A 17623-nucleotide genomic window follows, 5' to 3' on the forward strand; every position below is an offset into this window, starting at 1 on the left:
GGGACGATATATACTTTATAGGCTTCTTTGATACATGGGCTTCTAGAAAGATTTTTTTTCAAATCAGACTCGTACCTGAAGAAATGAGCTATTAAGTTGCAGTATAGATAAATAACCTTGATACCGACTGCAGCGCCATCTGTGCTGATTTGTGAATCTAAACCATCTAGAGTGCCACCTAAATGAATACAGAAAAGTTCATTCAAATCGGTCCAGCCATTTTAGCAGGAGTTCAATACTCATGTACAGTAGAATTATATATATATATATATATATATATATATATATATATATATATATATATATAGTCAGTGTCACTATAGATATTGTAAGTATTCTACTCATAAAAATCTTGTAGAATAAATAAACTTACATTAATACGTTCTCCTTTCCAAGTTTAGGCCATCAATAAGAAGTGCAAAATACACACCTTTACGAAACAATCGCCTTGTTTATTTTAAATAATTGCCTATATTATTAGATTACACTCGTTTGTATCAATAATATATATTTCTCGTTCTTCTAGTGATGATAATGTTTAACTAGGAAGTCAAGAAATCGTAATATATTGAATTTTTCATCTCGTACCACCCCAGTCAGGCCACCCTATTTTTAAAGGATCAGTTCAGACATAAAGGAAATATCCTCACGCGCAGGCTCAAGCTATCTCTGGACACAATTCACGAAGCGTGTGCCCGAGTCGCGAGCATTCATGAGTCGAATGTGTTGATATTGATACAATTCCTACTTTAGGCAATGGTAAAACGATCATATTTTCAATAGAGGTAGTGAATTGCTCTTGCATTTTTTCGCTAAGTTTAAACTGACCCTAAGAAACACCATTTTTTTACATTTATTGAATATAGGAATAAATGTAAGAGACAAAAATTGGTTATTTGGGAAACACAAATTAACAAAGATAATATAGTGAAATGTTTATGGAACATGGTCGCCACTCAGCATGTATGCAGATCTTCCTGCAGCAGCAGGAAGATCAAACTGCTGTAAACGATCATTATTACATTAGATATCGATAATATAATAACAATTTACTTATTAATTCTACCCTGGGACGTACTCTTATGATTTATTATAGAGACTCTTAACTTTTCGATAATTTCTTCAAACAATACAAGAGTTGAAAGTCGTTCAAAACAAATGCTCTTTTCCTAATAGATTCCAAAGCGATGCCGCGATAAGACCAATTTTCTCGAAGCTGTCTCAAGCAAAAGGGCGCCAACTAATGTTGAACTTAGTGAAAGATTCGAGGTATCTTATTAAACTGGTTAAGTTGAATAACGATCACAGGGTCTGCGTCCCTGTAATGGACGAAGTTTGTCAAACTTAGAGCATCTGTAATTGAGGGTGCTTCTTTTTTAAGTTATAATGGCCAAAGATTAGGCCTATTAAAAACGGGGACAACTTTTATAATGGACTTATTCAAATTGGTTTACCTACCTGATCTTATAAAATTATAATAAGCAACTCCATAGTAATATGCATTAAAATCAGTACTTATTTGTAGCAATACTTTTTTTCAGAGATGGCATGCATTAAATATTAAAGATAATAAAATCGAGATGTCAAGATACTGACTTTGAACTGTTTGTAGGTTTCTGCTCTGTTTAAAAAATGGTACGATAGTTATTATGTCATTTTATCTTCGTAAACCTAAATCCAAATTTTCTTTTACATAACTTGAACAGTGACAGAATTTGACGACTTTGCGGGCGCGCGGGCGACGAGGCATTGCTGGTTACCAACCTACCGACAAAGACGTGCTGCTAAATTATTACATTTTCCGGTGCGATTTCGCGTAGAAACCGATTGAGGGTATGGCTACCATATTCCCTAAAAGGTTAGCCTGCTACCATCTTAGAACTGTAGTTACTTACCATCAGGTGAGTATTGCAGTCAAGGGCTAACTGATAGTAGAATAAAAAATAAAAAACGATTTTCATACAAACCTTAATCTCCTACTTAACGTAGAAGTAAAATATTAAAAAAAAAACTATAATCATAATTCTACTTCCTTAGGCCCTATGAAAAATTCAATAAGTTCAAATTCATTTATTTCAAGTAGGCAAAATATAAGTACTTTTAAACGTCAAGTCTTTCTGTTTGTAGTGACTCTACCACCGGATCGGAACTCAGTAGTTGCTCTTTTCCAACATCGACGATATACATTTTTTATTTTAACATTAATTTTTCTATCTAGTGAGAGATAAAAGCGGAGCCGGATGCTTCCAAGCAACCTTGTCATTAAGAAATTTATCAATTGTATAGTAACTTCGCTGTAAAAAATGTTTTTTACATTTTCTTGGTATTGGTAGGTCCAAAATTACCTTAGGTATCATGTTATAAAAGCGTATACTCAATCCCACACATAACTTCTGTACCTGTCGGAGACGATATGCAGATGACACTTATTTATGACCATTTCTTGTAATTCGACTATATATCTACTTTTTAATTATATCGATTAATATAATTGTCTAACAAATACTATATTATTATAAATATATTGTGAAGCAAAACTAAGTATTCCTATTTCTTTAAACTTTTCACTGAGGGCTTCGCGTGATTTAAGTTTATATATAGATCGTACAGCTCTTTTCTGCAATAAAATTATAGTTTCGATATCAGCAGCTTTACCCCATACCAAGATTCCGTAGGACATACCACTATGAAAGTACGCACAATAAACAAGCCTAGCTATTTCAACGTCAGTAATGTGTCTAATTGTTGTGGCTGCGTAGGCAGCCGAGCTTTACCCGCTAGTAGCCCACTGTGGCTTATTACCCAAGGTCACGCCTAGAAATGAAAAATGAAATGAAAAATGCTTTATTGTCATAAAGAAAAACAAAACAGAATCAAAAGTACTTAAACATAACACATAGAATATATACAAATTTTGTTTTGCACAGATAAAAAGTGTACCTGTTCTCCGAACTAGTTGAGACTGTGTCTCTGAAAACGGGAAAACAAGAAAAACTGTGGATGTCTGTATTTTTAGTCATTAACAATTTATCATGAAATTGTTATTAATTTTCTTTACATTTGGTAAGATAAATTCGACACACTTTGTTTATTAAATCATACAAGCACTAGAATAAACGCTTTAGCTTTATTAATAGTATAGATAGACACTTAAACCAAATCGTTTCAAGCAAGTCCGCTTTTTCTAAATTGGTTTTTTTATCATAGCCATTTTTTATTCGCCAATTCTCGTAATCTTTATTGAATTATCACATAAAAAGTTTAATAACACGGGCGTTACTTTTAATGACCACACATACAGAGTCAGATTTATGTGTTTCCTTTTATGATCCTCTAAGGAGTCATGGCTGAGTTTTTAGGTGCCGTTAACAAATATTATAGTTGGTATTATTACATAATTCCATTTTAAATCATATAAATTAACGCTATAATGATTTCTATAGTACTTATATTGTCCGCTAAACAGTCGGTCGCCTGTTGAATTTTTGCTCTAAAACCCTATCTATTAGAAAGTAGACCTGTGACCAGATGTGACACGTTAATTAGATGAATCAGGATATGTGATATATCTCAAATAATAGTACACCATAAGATGGGTCTATCTAAGGGGGTATTATCTAAGTATTTATTGTATGGTATATAGTTTAATATAAGGTTTTTTAAATATTTATTATATACTAGATGTATTTGTGTGTATTAGTATTTAGTTATTCGTATGTATTTATTTTATATTTTGTACCACCTGCAGTGACTTCTCCTCTTTTTTTTCCTCATTCTAAGGTTGCCTGGCAGAGATCGCTACCAAGCGATAAGGCCGCCTTTTGTATTCTACTTCTATTTTTATGTTTCTTTTTTTCTTGTATAATTCTTAATGTGGTGTACAAATAAAGAGTTATAATAATAATTAGGTCAACGTTTAAAAAGAAGAATGAGTGGTATATTTTTAAACTCTAATTCTGTAATTTCTCTAAGGGTTTCCAACCTGTAGCGACCTGTTAAAAACTTGGCGATGCGTACACCTGCAAACAATGCAGTCAAATTATGCGCTTATATGGCAACCTGCAAAAAATATTAAGTTTACGCCGCGTAGCACTTATCGTAGCATGCTTCGTGGGTTCTACGTAAGTTATACAAATCTACACCCATTTCATCAAAAGCCTGTTACAGTTCAAACTACCACGCTAGGAATGCGGCATGGTGATCGCAGTAGATGGTAATAGTAGCATGGAGGACGCTGTTGCCGTACACCGTTATATATCCTTAGTCACCTCGTACGACACCCGCATGAAGAGGATGGGTGGCAACTGAATTTTGATCTGCCGTCACCACTTTTAATTTATTTTAAACCAAACCTGCAAACCCCTTTGAGAACATAATGTAGAACTCTGAAGCAAGTGACCATTGAATTACTCAAAACGCACATAACTTAGAAAAGTTGGAAGTGGGTGCTGAGAATCGAATTCGGCCCCCCGACAGTAAATGCGAGCTCCTACCCACTGGCCTATCACCGCTTGTATATTATGTAATAAATAAAATGTATGATAATCTCTGCTGTGACTGTGTCGTAAATAGGGAATAAATAAATATACTACGACAATACAAACATCGCCATCTAGCTGCAAAGTAAGCGTAGCTAGTGTTATGGGTACTAAGATGACCGGCGAATATTTTTAATGAATAATATTCATATCTTATCTTATCTTATATCTTTAAACAAGCAATTCGTGTATATATATAATTGGTTCCTTGGAATCGGCTCCAACGATTTTCATGAAATTTAGTATACAGGGGGTTTCGGGTGCGATAAATCGATCTAGCTTGGATTCATTTTTGGAAAATGTCATTTTATTTGTGTTTTCCGGTAATAACCGATTTGGTGCAGACGAAGTTGCACGGGTTAGCTAGTATACTTATAATATACATATAAACACCCAGACACTGAAAAACATTCATGCTCATCACACAAACATTTTCGAGTTGTGGGAATTGAACCCACGGCCTTGGACTCAGAAAGCAGGGTCGCTGCGCACTGCGCCAAACGGCCATCAAAATAAAGTTATAACAACCCTTCTCTTTCGTTTCAATACCGTAAAACCTACGAGTTCTCACATCATTTTTCAATACTGAACTTCAGCCTGAAAATAAATTTCCGAAAGTGAGTTGAAATGACAGCTTCAGTCCTCCAACATGTCGACCGGGACAAATACCATCGTTATCGGAGGGTTTGACCCGTATTTGTAGAGAAAATATCCCCCATTGATACATGCAGCGTCAACCTACGGCAAACATTTACTGTAGGTAATTTTTACAATTGGATGCCTATTCCTACAATATAGTTTTAATATAGTTTTTAACCTATTGTAAACCCCCGACTTTCTCTATAGTGTACATTATTTTACGAGTCAAGCCCGTAGATTTGATACCCTTATTGAAGGGGTTGTGGATGTAATTTGCAATTTTGTGGTAACATTATCATGTTGCATTTCACATTTGTCATAGTTTAGGAGGTTAATAGAAAAGTAGTATTCCAATATAATAATAAGAATATGTTACAAGATCTTTGACTTAACTGTATAAGGGAAAATAATATGAAATTGGATAAAATATCAAGCTAGTAAGTTTCAAAGGGCGGGAAGAGTTATTTCATCGAATTTAGAAAAATGAGGGTCCTAGTCCGAAAATCCTTCAATATGTCTTTCGCAGTGAATATGATCGTTATATTTGAGGGTGTGAATTGTGACCTGAATTGGATATTTTGATTTATCTTCCTACTTTACCGTCATCATAGTAACAAATAATTATTGGGATTAACAAAATGAAACGGACATCCACGTCTTTTGCACTAGTATAGTAGGTATTACTGGTAAAATATGAACTGTTTAGTAAACTATTTCTTTTGTTTTTAGTGTGTGTTTGACATATCTACAGATATAGATTATCGTATATAGATTACAGTTTACTTAAGTAAATAGGTACTTATATGTGTTAAGTAATTTCGAACAATACAAGGCTCTACGAGGTTAGACAACCCGGTACCCCAAGCCCGAAGATCTAGTTTCTTTTATTTTATTTATAAAAAACTTTATTTTGATTGTATTGTTATTTTATTAGCTGTTCGCTGCTTCTAGTACGAATTAGTGCTCATCACTGTTTTCTTCAAATCCCGTTTGATTTACTGGGATTCAAAGGACCCTCCGCCTCTCCAACTAACTCATTGCTTAACTCACTCGTTAGTATCATATATAAAAAATAAATAGTATCTATCATAAATAAACAAATCTGAGTGATTTGTTTATTTATTCACATATTCGTTTATTAGTTCGCATTAATAAATAAATAAATATATCACGACAATACACACATCGCCATCTAGCCCCAAATCAAGCGTAGCTTGTGTTATGGGTACTAAGATACCTGATGTATATTTTTATGAATATTGAATAATATATATAAATACTTATAAAATACAGATGAACACCCAGACACTAAAACACATTTATGTTCATCACACAATAATTTTCCAATTGGGAGAAGAAAGCAGGTTTGCTGTCCACTATGCCAATCGGTGTCATAATATTTGCAATCACTATTAATTAAATTATTTGGCATTCCTGAAGGATTAATAGATTGGGGTCCTTCTGAAATTACAAGTCAAGCAAATTAAGGAACTGATAACCTCGATTAATTGGCACAAACGGCTTTGGTTTAGACCTTTTTGTAGCAGCCAAGAATCATAAATTGCTAACAAGTCAATATAGAAAGGTTGATACAATATTCTGTAAACTCCACAAATTCGAGTCGATTAGCGCATAATGACCCGTAATAAATGGTTCAGGAATTTGATTTTTTACAAAAGCTACAGAATGTTTTACGGTGATTTTATTTTTATTTTCATAAGCTATTTGAGCATTGATAACCTAGAATTCTCCTTTTTTTGGAACCGAGTTTGTTATCCGGCACTTTCACCTCGAAAACTGTTATGTGCGTTTGATGCAATGAAATATCACTTTCTTAAATGGTGAACGAGACCATCGTGAGGATACCTTTAAAGGTAAAGTTTAGAAACTTTGCAAAGAAAAAATATAAAATAAAATCTTCTATAACAATCCGCAAGGATTCTAACTCTTAAACTACTTAAGCTCGTAGTACGTTTGTAAAGTGACGACCTACCTTTGCCGAAACCTCGCGCCATTACAGCTCTGGGCCTTTATTAAATCAATAGATCCCAACCGAGAATTGAATTTGTACCTTCTACATTTATGGCTAACTGCTTCATCAAAGATGTCATGGAATTATTCTCCAGTGCTAATAAATTAAAGCTAGTGCAATTTTGGTGTGATTAATCTTGGATTGGGGCATAAATACAAAGTTTTATAAATGCCCCGAATTCACTGGGAGTCGAGTAACAATAGCCAAAGGTGGGAGGGCAAAATTATGAGGTTTGTTGTTATTTACAAATTGTTTCCGATTTTGCGTTGAATTCGCCTCCCAACTTCGCAAAATCCGAGTTGAACGGAGATTAATGTGCTGAGTTTTGTGTTTTGTACCTGAGTGGCGCAATTTACAGGCAAATTTGGCGAAAATTTTTTCTGATTTATTTTACTGTGAGAATTAGCTATGTTCGTTGGTTAATTTTGTTTTTTTTTGTAATGAAAAACAATATCATTGGAATTAAAATACGCTCATCATCTGCTAGGTCAGACCTGAATTTAAAACATTCTAGTTTGACTTATGACAACCCTATTGAAGATAAAAGACCGACACGCGCGTAGTACCTACACTACGCGACGCGTGCTTGGTAAACTGGCAGGAGTCACTTGATACATGTGATGTATTGTATCTAATTTTTTATATTAAAAACTATGGCAGTAGTTTACTCAAAAACACAGTAGTTTCGGTCACGTCTCAGACATTACATAAAATGTATAGGTACCTCTAAAGCCGGTGATGTATTATTTTGGTTTTTATTTATATATCTTTACTTTTATTATAGTAAAAGTTTACTTTTTTTTTTGTTTAGAGCCGACCAAAAGGAATAACATAAAAAGTGATAAAACCATCAGGCATTGTGTCGCAATATAGTGTTAAGGTGTTATTGTTTAGAAAAGAAGATACAAGTTTGTATTGGAAAAATGCAAATAAAATCGCATAAATCAGGTACTACTATTTTAAATACTAATGGTGTATATGTGTCTCTTTTATTTTTATTTATTTAAACTCTTTATTTGTACACCACTACACAGTTAGGAAAATAAAGGACGAATAGAGAGAAATACAAAAACTGGAGAAGAATACAAAAGGCGGCCTTATCTCTTAAAAGCGATCTCTGGCAGGGAAAATGTTTGTGTGCTTTTTTCTTGTTTTTTGTTGTTAAAGATATCTGTACGTATACCTACGTTTAATAATACTCTGGAAAGTTATACTTCGTATTATGAGACGACCGCAAGTTTACCGGGCATGTATTTCCATCTCCCCCAGCTCTTAATTGTACCCACAAAATGCAGCAAGACAATGCTATAGAAAACTCCGGTGCATAAGTGGGTCAAGATCGCAGTTACGTGAAATTATCAGGAATTGTTTGCAGATGTGCGTCACAACCCATGCTCATTGGTGCATTACAACATAACACTTCTTGTCATTATAAATACCTGGTTTACTACTTTTTTAAATAGAAACTATTGACATACCAAGATGGCATGGATGGTAAATAGACAGAGATAAACAGAGCAATACTTTGCAGGGCATGAAAAGAACACGTCCTAAAAAGTACCGCCCCGTGTCCATAAATCTAAAGCGTATATCACCGTTCAGACTGGAATACAGCAATATTGCTTGGCAAAAATAAGCATTGTAATAGTACTTTCCCGGACGAGCTCTGTCACAAAAGCTCAACTATTATTAAAACTTGCGTGGTAATCAAAAACGATGCAGATTCTCTCTTTCTCATCATTACTTTCCATCACAAACTTTTGAGCCTTTTTAGATCAAGAATACTTTAGTTTATAAACTTCTGAATATTAATGTAAGACATGGCAGTATCCCGATTGGCGCAGTGCTTTCTGAGTCCACGGCCGTGGGTTCGATTCCCACAACTGGAAAATGTTTGTGTGTTGAGCATGAATGTTTTTCAGTGTCTGGTTTATTATAAGTATTTATGCATTCTAGTCATGAAAATATTCATCAGTCATCTTAGTACCCATAACACAAGCTACGCTTACTTTGGTGCTCGATGGCGATGTGTGTATTGTCGTAGTATATTTATTAATTCTTTTATTTTATCCCTATATATTGAACATTCTACCATTTCCGTTTATAACTTGAGCCATACATAACCGTTAGGTTTCGGATAAACTAAGCAGCGGTCGCTTTGCAGCGGATCAATTTTTTGCTAACGGATTCCGAGCTTTGACTTTATTAAGCCCTTTTAAAAAAAGGTCAACGTTTTGTGACCTTTGAAATTGTGCGTCATATGTTATTCTTAACCTACTTAGAGCTGTATTATATAAAGGCACCATAAAAGCGTCTGTGGCCCGGTGTATATTTTAACGATACAGCATAATGTTATCTCACTTTTGCACAATACTTGTGACAAGGACAATAGGGGTAGAAGGTCAGAAAAACGGCCGAATTAAATAATATTAGGAGGCGAGTATTGGGAGTACAATTGTTAATAATATGTATGTTCTTGTTTTTATATTTGATAGAACTACCCTCGTTGGTTTACTGGTGAGAATGTTCAACTGCAGATCAGGAGGCATGCTTATTTTCTTATATGAGTTCCGTGTTTCCTAATTCTTACAACTTGAGTATCTTTGAAAAAAAATGAATAAGCATCTTTTAAGCAAGCGTGTCCCGTCGTACACATCTTCTACTCTTTCTATCCGGTGAGATTGGGGTTCAGCGCTATTACCGTTAAGAAAAGAGAACACAGAAACGAATCTTCTTACATTTCGACAATAAAATAGATAGAACACACATAGGAAGCCAATATAATAGCTTCCTTTCAAGATAAGTAACTCAAGAAGTTAATAAACTTGAAATTTCCAAGCCAAACTGGTATTGAGATGTTCCCGCCCCGAGATGAGAGCTGTACTCAATATTAGGCTCAAGTTACATATCTTACCTGTTTCATGAAAACCAAATCACATTTCAACTTGTGGTTAGCCACAGATCCTTGTAGCCTCCTCAGGAGACTTATTGGTGGCCTTTTGGAGTGGCTAGTCACTAACCTAGTGAAAAACGATTCAGCGTTACGATGCGATGGCACGAAGAAACTGGGTTCTATATAACTGTTATATCAAGACCGCGTAAGCCGTTTACCATTGTAGGCGGCATCGTTATTTACCCCCAGGTGAGATAGCAGTATCATTTATAGCGGTGGTAGAATCACTACAAACAGACAGACTTCACGTTTCAAAACTGCTTATATTAGGCCTACTTGAAATAAATGAATTTTGAATTTTGAATTTTTTGAAAAGCACTTGAAGTGGAACCAAAAATACTTGTGGCCAAAAAATACTGCAAAATGTAAAAAAAGATTAAAACATATTTTTATGTTACATTGCCTAAAATATAACCGTATAATGTAACAGAAGCCTTTTGAATATTTTAAATTAACTTTATAAGTACAATTTCCCTTACTTATTTAAGCAAAATTTTATTAAACGTTAGAAGCCTATTCAAATACATAATTTTATTCAAAAATATTCTGTTACTTTTGTGTTTATAACATAATATCAACATATTAAAACTCTGGTATTGTAAAGACGTGCCTTTGGGGGATTTAATTATTATAAATGTACGAATGTATCCTGGGTAATATTAAAATGATAATTCACTATTTGTATTAAATGAGTTTGTAAAACTCTAATAATATGTACCTTTTTTGTTCAAACAAAGATGTAAACAAATATTAAAGGCTTTACCAATGTTTGATATACAAGATATACAACATTTTTAGTCACAAGATGCGCGGCAGACCGGTGATGTATCTAGGAGATAATTCTTAAAAACCACATGATTTTTAATTGCTTTATTTTTAATATTATCTAGTTGCTTTTTATCGGCTTCTTAAGCTCAGGTTGCCTTAAAAAGATTACTTTTCTAAGGCCGTCTTTGCACCCTAGCACTAAGTACTATTACTGTTTTCCTTGTGTTTTCCTATTGTGCTGCGTTGCAATAAAGTTTTTCTATTCTATTCTATTCTATTATTTTCATTCTACTGCCGGTTATTTTTCACCCTATTCTTTCTATTATTTTTTCCTCATCAGGCAACACCGTCTATTTTATATATTTTAGAGGCCAGGTAGTAAATTTGGTTGGAATGCGTGCTTAAATTTTTCCCCATCTATCATGCTCCAAATACAATGTATTAATAGATACGCATAAAAACCGTATGTCAGTTTCGAAAAGGTTATCGTATACGAGTATTTTATAACGCGGAAACATCCATAAATTTAACACCTTGCAATAACAGCGTGACTTCCAACGTGAAGTGAGTATACGCTATCGAATATAGAATAAAATATTGTGAGCAGATGGTACACCTTTTAATAATGTAAAGGTACATTGTTTACAGATTTCACGACCCACTCCAGTTTATGTAAAGGAGGAGAAAAGAGATTTTATTTCCCTAGGTAGGTCTCCAACCTACAGTCTAAAGGTTTCCATGGAGCGTTTATTAAGACCTAGTTTTTACGCTGCTGTAGGGAAGACTATTAATGTTTACAGCAGTTAGTAGGGTAAAAAAACCAGATTGCAATATTGTATGCTCATTACATAAATCTTAAGGATGCGTATCTAAGTCAAAGGACATATATGTTTAATTTTTGTAAGTTTTACTTTCAAAGGTATCAGCAAGAATCTAATATAAATAATTAATTTATTACAAAAGTATAAATAAAATATACTTGTTGTATATTTAGAGATTAAACACTTTGCAATTTAATTTTTTTTTAAACTGTTGTATTTTAATTCACTTTGCTATTCACAAATGATCCGTTGGAAAATATTGGAAATAAATAATCCTAATTGATTGTCACGAATCCTAATGATATTCGCCAATAACTGGCGTACTTTCGACCAATCCAAATTATTATTTTTAAATAGCGGAAACTACAGAGACGTCTGATGTAAGCGTTACTTCCGCCAGAAAAAAAACTTACTTACTCCCTAGTCGTGCCTTAAGAAGTTTTACTACTAAAACTAAAATAAAAAAGTGAAACTTCTGTTATGGAAAAAGAGAAAAAAAAACCAAACTGGTTTTAGTTTTATTTCACTTTATCGGAATAATTTTACAATATCCGACTTGTGACAAGAACTTCGACGGTTACATTTCATACCTACTACCTTATCTACGCCATAAAAGTAATCTTCCATTCAAATTTCAATTCTGTAGGCTATGTAGATCTTGTGTGATTATTCAGTCAGTCAATGATTCGTATTCGCGTTTATAAATATAGATAATCCTAAAATTACCATATGAGATCTCATTACATATTCATACAATTTCAATAACAATTAAATTATTCAACAGGGTTAAAGCAGTTCTGTTCATATCGAAAGGCTATTAATTGAGAACAATGCTCGGTTAGGATACACAAGAGACTTGACCCGAGAACTTTCTGATACGAACCCATTATTAAAGCTTATAATTATACTAATGGCTTGAATTTTTTATATTGTTTTATCAGGTACTTATTATACTCGTGAATATACCTACATGCCCTTGGTGGTTAAGTATAATTTTAATTCTAGAAAATTCGCAATCAAGTATTGCTGTTTGTTATAAATTCGTTGTAAATTTACATAATTTATATAGTTTATAAACTGCCTCGTTGTCTAGTCTACTTCGGTACTGGATTCAACATTGGAGTCTGCCATAAAAAGCTGTAATATGCCATACCATTCTTAGTTATGAATAATAAAATACATTTTGACTGTACAAACAAAATAGCACAATAAATATGAAATATAGTGGCTAATAGTGGTCCCTTTAAAACAATTAATGGCACAAAAGTGACTGCAAAATTATTGACTATGAGTAAAGTAATTGGCTACAATATGTTGTCACATCTTGTTAAAATAGTAAGTTATACTCTTTGGTGGTATCGGCCTATTTTAATATGAATTTGAGGTCACGAATCGCTGTCCGATGATAAATCATGCTTTGTTGTTGAGTACAAAAGAAGTCATTTTTGGTTATAAGTGTTGTTCGAGCGGCCCACATTATTTGCGTAGAAGGCTCGAAGGCTTAATGTGTGCATTGTCGGAGTTACAATAAGATTGTTTAGAAGTTAACATATTAAGGTAGAGTTGGACTAATTTTCGATATAAAATAGAAAAATTTCGAACAATGGAGAACGTTTTGAGTTTGAGCGATGAAATTTCATGTACGTTTTTACACCCAACTTTTCTAATTACTTCTTCCCAACTGAAGTAACAAGTTAAAGCACCAGAAGAATATTGGGGGTTGAGATGATGGTGATATTATTGAATACCAATATCCATCTAAACTGAACTCATTTCAAGATTGTTTTTTTTATTTGAAATAGTCACTATCATCATCCCATTAGCGCCTCACTACATGGCACAGGTCCCTTTCAGAATGATAGCGGTTTAGGACGTAGTCCACGTCGTTGGCCTTAAGCTTTTGGAATCAAACGCCTTCGAGAAAATCACGGAGAACTCTCTGGCAAGCAGGCTCACGAAGTATTCCTTCACCGTCAAAGCAAGAACAAAAAGACTAAGATGCCTGGCGAGGATCGTACTCGGTCTTCCTCATACGTAGGCTGAATTGTTAACCACTAGGCCATCACGGTTTACTGGGTAAGCCCTTGACCACCACATCACCTGGTGGTAAGCAATAAAAGCAGTCAGCAGGCAGATGATGGTAATGGACTGATCTGTTAGGGGTATGGCAGTCTACGAGGCAAATAAGTTTGGGGAACTCTGTATGTACCCGCAGCTTTGGCCGCACAGAGTTACTGTTTTCAAGATATCCGTGGTAATAACCTAGGACACATCTTGCAGTTAGTTCGTTTGCTAACTTTCACAAAATTTTCGGTTAGCAGATTCTCTATGAAAGCCTTACAAAATCAGTTCAGCCATCTCAAAGATTAGAGCAAACAGACAAGATTCACAGACAGATAAATAGGCAGAGATTAAAGAAATTATTTTTTTCTTTTGTTCAAATAAGAGTTCATTGCCGAGGATCTGTTTGGTACAGATTGAAGAAATTATAAATAACACCATACAGATTCCCCTGCTGTTCGCGGATTAAAGCAAATTAAGCTTAATTTTCATAATATATTATGGATTTCCGCAGAGTAACGCCTGCTTCTATCCAACAAATAAGGGTTTATAAACAAGCACTTCGTCATTAAAACTCTAGTAATAGACCAAGAGTAAAAACCAAAAATATAAATATAAATTATGAAGCATTTGTTGCATTACTTCACGAATATATTGACCAGAAAACCACTTATAAAAGTCCGATACTTCACATTTCGAATGTGAAAAATATAACACCGAGAAAATGTTTCGATTTCATTAATAAAATAGACCAAGGTCTCATACATAGACAGAGTGCTTCTTTCAAGGGCCCTAAAGTTAACCTTTAATAAATATCGAGATACGTAACGTGGGAGGTCAGGGCTATTAGATTTTTTTAATTTTTATTATTAGAGTTTGCCCACAAAGTCCATAGTGTCAAATTAATCCCGAACAGACAACAGCGTCGAACAAAAGGCAGCCTAGTCTCTAGACTATAGAGAAATGGTTATAACAACAAAAGAAAACCATTTGTTTGTCTCTGCCGATGCTAAAAATAACCTTGAGTGCACGACTTCAAAGAAAGTTTCATTTCACTCCAGCAAAATATTTGTCTAGATAAACAAATTGAGAACAAAAATAACGAAGGGTACACCGGGTTAACACTGATCCTTAGAACTCAAGGAAGCATGCTTCAACATCTTCTTTACGAATAAGATTTTTTTTATTTACAAAACAGTGGTCTTATTCTTAGGGTTTTTAATTTGACATTCTTGGAGTAAAACGAATTATAAAGACAGAAAGGTAATTTTTTTCAGTTCATTTGTTTACGCAGGATGACGTATTACGTAAGGATGCAGTTTTAAGGCATCTTTATGCGTATTCTATTGTATTATTTTGTATTAAGTTGAAAATTGACAAGCCGTACTTTTGTTGGTCGACAATCATATTCGTCCAGGAAAAAGCTATAGAAACGTTGTCTTACCTATTTTTTTATCATACGGTAAATTATAGAGGTTGATAATGTTAGGTTTATCGTAAACTGCTCTTGATTATTGGAATCCACACACCTTTGAAACATTATGGAGAACTCTCAGGCATGAAGGTTTCATAACGATGTTTTCCTGCACCATTGAAGCAAGTGATATTTTAATTGCTTAATATGCACATAACTTAGAAAAGCTAGAGCGACCTGGAATTCGAACTCGGTCCTCGAAAGTGAAGTCGAAGTCCTTCACTCCACTGGGCTATCACAGCTTTTTTGTCTTGTCTTGTTCTGTCCTTGTTTCACTCTGGTTGTGTTCTTAGTTTGTCTTAGAAATATCGTATATCCAACTCTGACAACGTATAAACAAAAGCCAATAATAATAAATGTAATACATTTTCCAAATTAGCTCTTTGATTTTGACTTTTATGCCAGGATGTTCTAGTTTTAATGTTCTCAGAAAAACTAAGGATGACGTTAGTTTTTCTTTTGAATTATACATAATTATTTAGTTCAAAGATTTTTATAGAACTACATAGAAGCAGGGAAGTTTGTACGTAATAAGTAGTTATTCAATTTCGTAATTTTAAGCATTTCAACCTTAATGTTTAATTATATACTATTGAATATCTTGGACACAAACTATCCAAAAATAATTAGGTAATTTACATACTAAAGCCCACAATGATAAGAATGCGAGATTTTATCACTGAGAAGGCCTTCAGGGAGCCGTAAAGCTTTATTGACAATTCGTTTTCACTGATACGGAATGGGGCCGTTTTTTCGGGCTTACCTGCCGTTTCTATACATTTTGTCCCAATTTCAGTACATTTTTGTCTGGAGAATAGACGGAGGTTTTGTATCGACTTGAACTAAGCATTATCCTCATATTTATTGGGTACTTTTTGTACCAAATTGAAAATAACATTTTTTCACACGTTTTATTTATAGGGCCATGTTTTTTTATCATTCTCCTTAATAGATTTTTGAGATATAAAAATAATTCAGTCATATTCTTTATTAAAATTTCTTTACTATCTAATATCTGGAAAGAAGTTAACCTCAACTCACGGATGTTTTTATCGAAGTATAACTAAACTAGCTTCAAACATTCTGAATAATATATTTTGTTCGCAAACTAACTTCGATTTAAGGATTAAGAAGTATGGGTTGTTAAAAAATCAAGACACTTGCGTTTCGAAAATATATTTATCCTGGCTCATACTCACTTGGAATTAAAAGATTCATCACCATCATCATCAAATCAACAGATTCATATCCATTGCTGGACCTATGTCCAGCCGTGAATGATGGAATTTGGAACGCCCTACAATAGACCTATGTCTATTGTAGGGCGTTCCAAATTCCACGATTCTGGGCTGCTTGTATCCAGCGGCTCCCCACGAATCGTTTGATGTCATCTGCCTACCTGGTTGGGAGTCAACAAACACTGCGTTACCAGTGCGGGGCTGCCCAGCGTCTTTGGTCCCCAACGTCCATCCTTTCTCCAAACTATGTGCCCCGCCCATTTCCACTTCAGCTTCGTGACTCGTTGAGCTATGTCGGTAACTTTGGTTCTTCTACAAATTTCCACATTTCTGATTTGATCACGTAGAGATACTCCGAGCATAGCTCTCTCCACCGCTCGCTGAGTGACTCTGAGCCTTTTTATGAGGCCCATAGTTAGCGACCATGTCTTTGATCCGAAATTCATCACTCGCAACACGCACTGATCGAAGACCTTGGTCTTCAGGCACTCAGGGATTTTGGACGAAAAGATGTCACGAAGTTTCCCGAACACGGATTGGATTCGGCATAGTACAAAATTTAACATATTGATTATAATAAATTTAAGATGAACTAGTAATATTTATTAAAATTATTGATGAAAGTAACAGATTAATGAGTGATTGACTTTGATGATCTTGTAAGAATTTATAACTAGTTTAAATAGTTAACAAGAGATAGATAGATAGATAAATTCTTTATTGCACACAATTTATAATATAAATTGAAAACATAAATATAAGAAGAATAACAATGCGCAAAGGCGGTCTTATCGCTTTAAGCGATCTCCTCCAGACAACCCTTAATGAAAGAAGAACAAGAGATGTGTATTACGCAAGAATTAATCTGAGCGTTAATATTTTTACCTTAAAACGTGAATAAAACACGTTTTGTTTTGGTAGAGTAACGTGGAGGAAAAGGCTCAACCGTTTAAAAATTAAACGTTCATTTTGCATTTAAAATTAATGCGTTTTATACAAAAACGTTGGTCGAATATAACGTACATTGGGACAGCGCTATGATTTTTTTACCGTAAAATAAAAATATTTTAACGAATTTAAGTTGGACGGTCTTCGTTAT

This window comes from Pararge aegeria, chromosome 1 (assembly GCF_905163445.1).
Source record: "Pararge aegeria chromosome 1, ilParAegt1.1, whole genome shotgun sequence".
Classification (NCBI taxonomy): Eukaryota; Metazoa; Arthropoda; class Insecta; order Lepidoptera; family Nymphalidae; genus Pararge; species Pararge aegeria.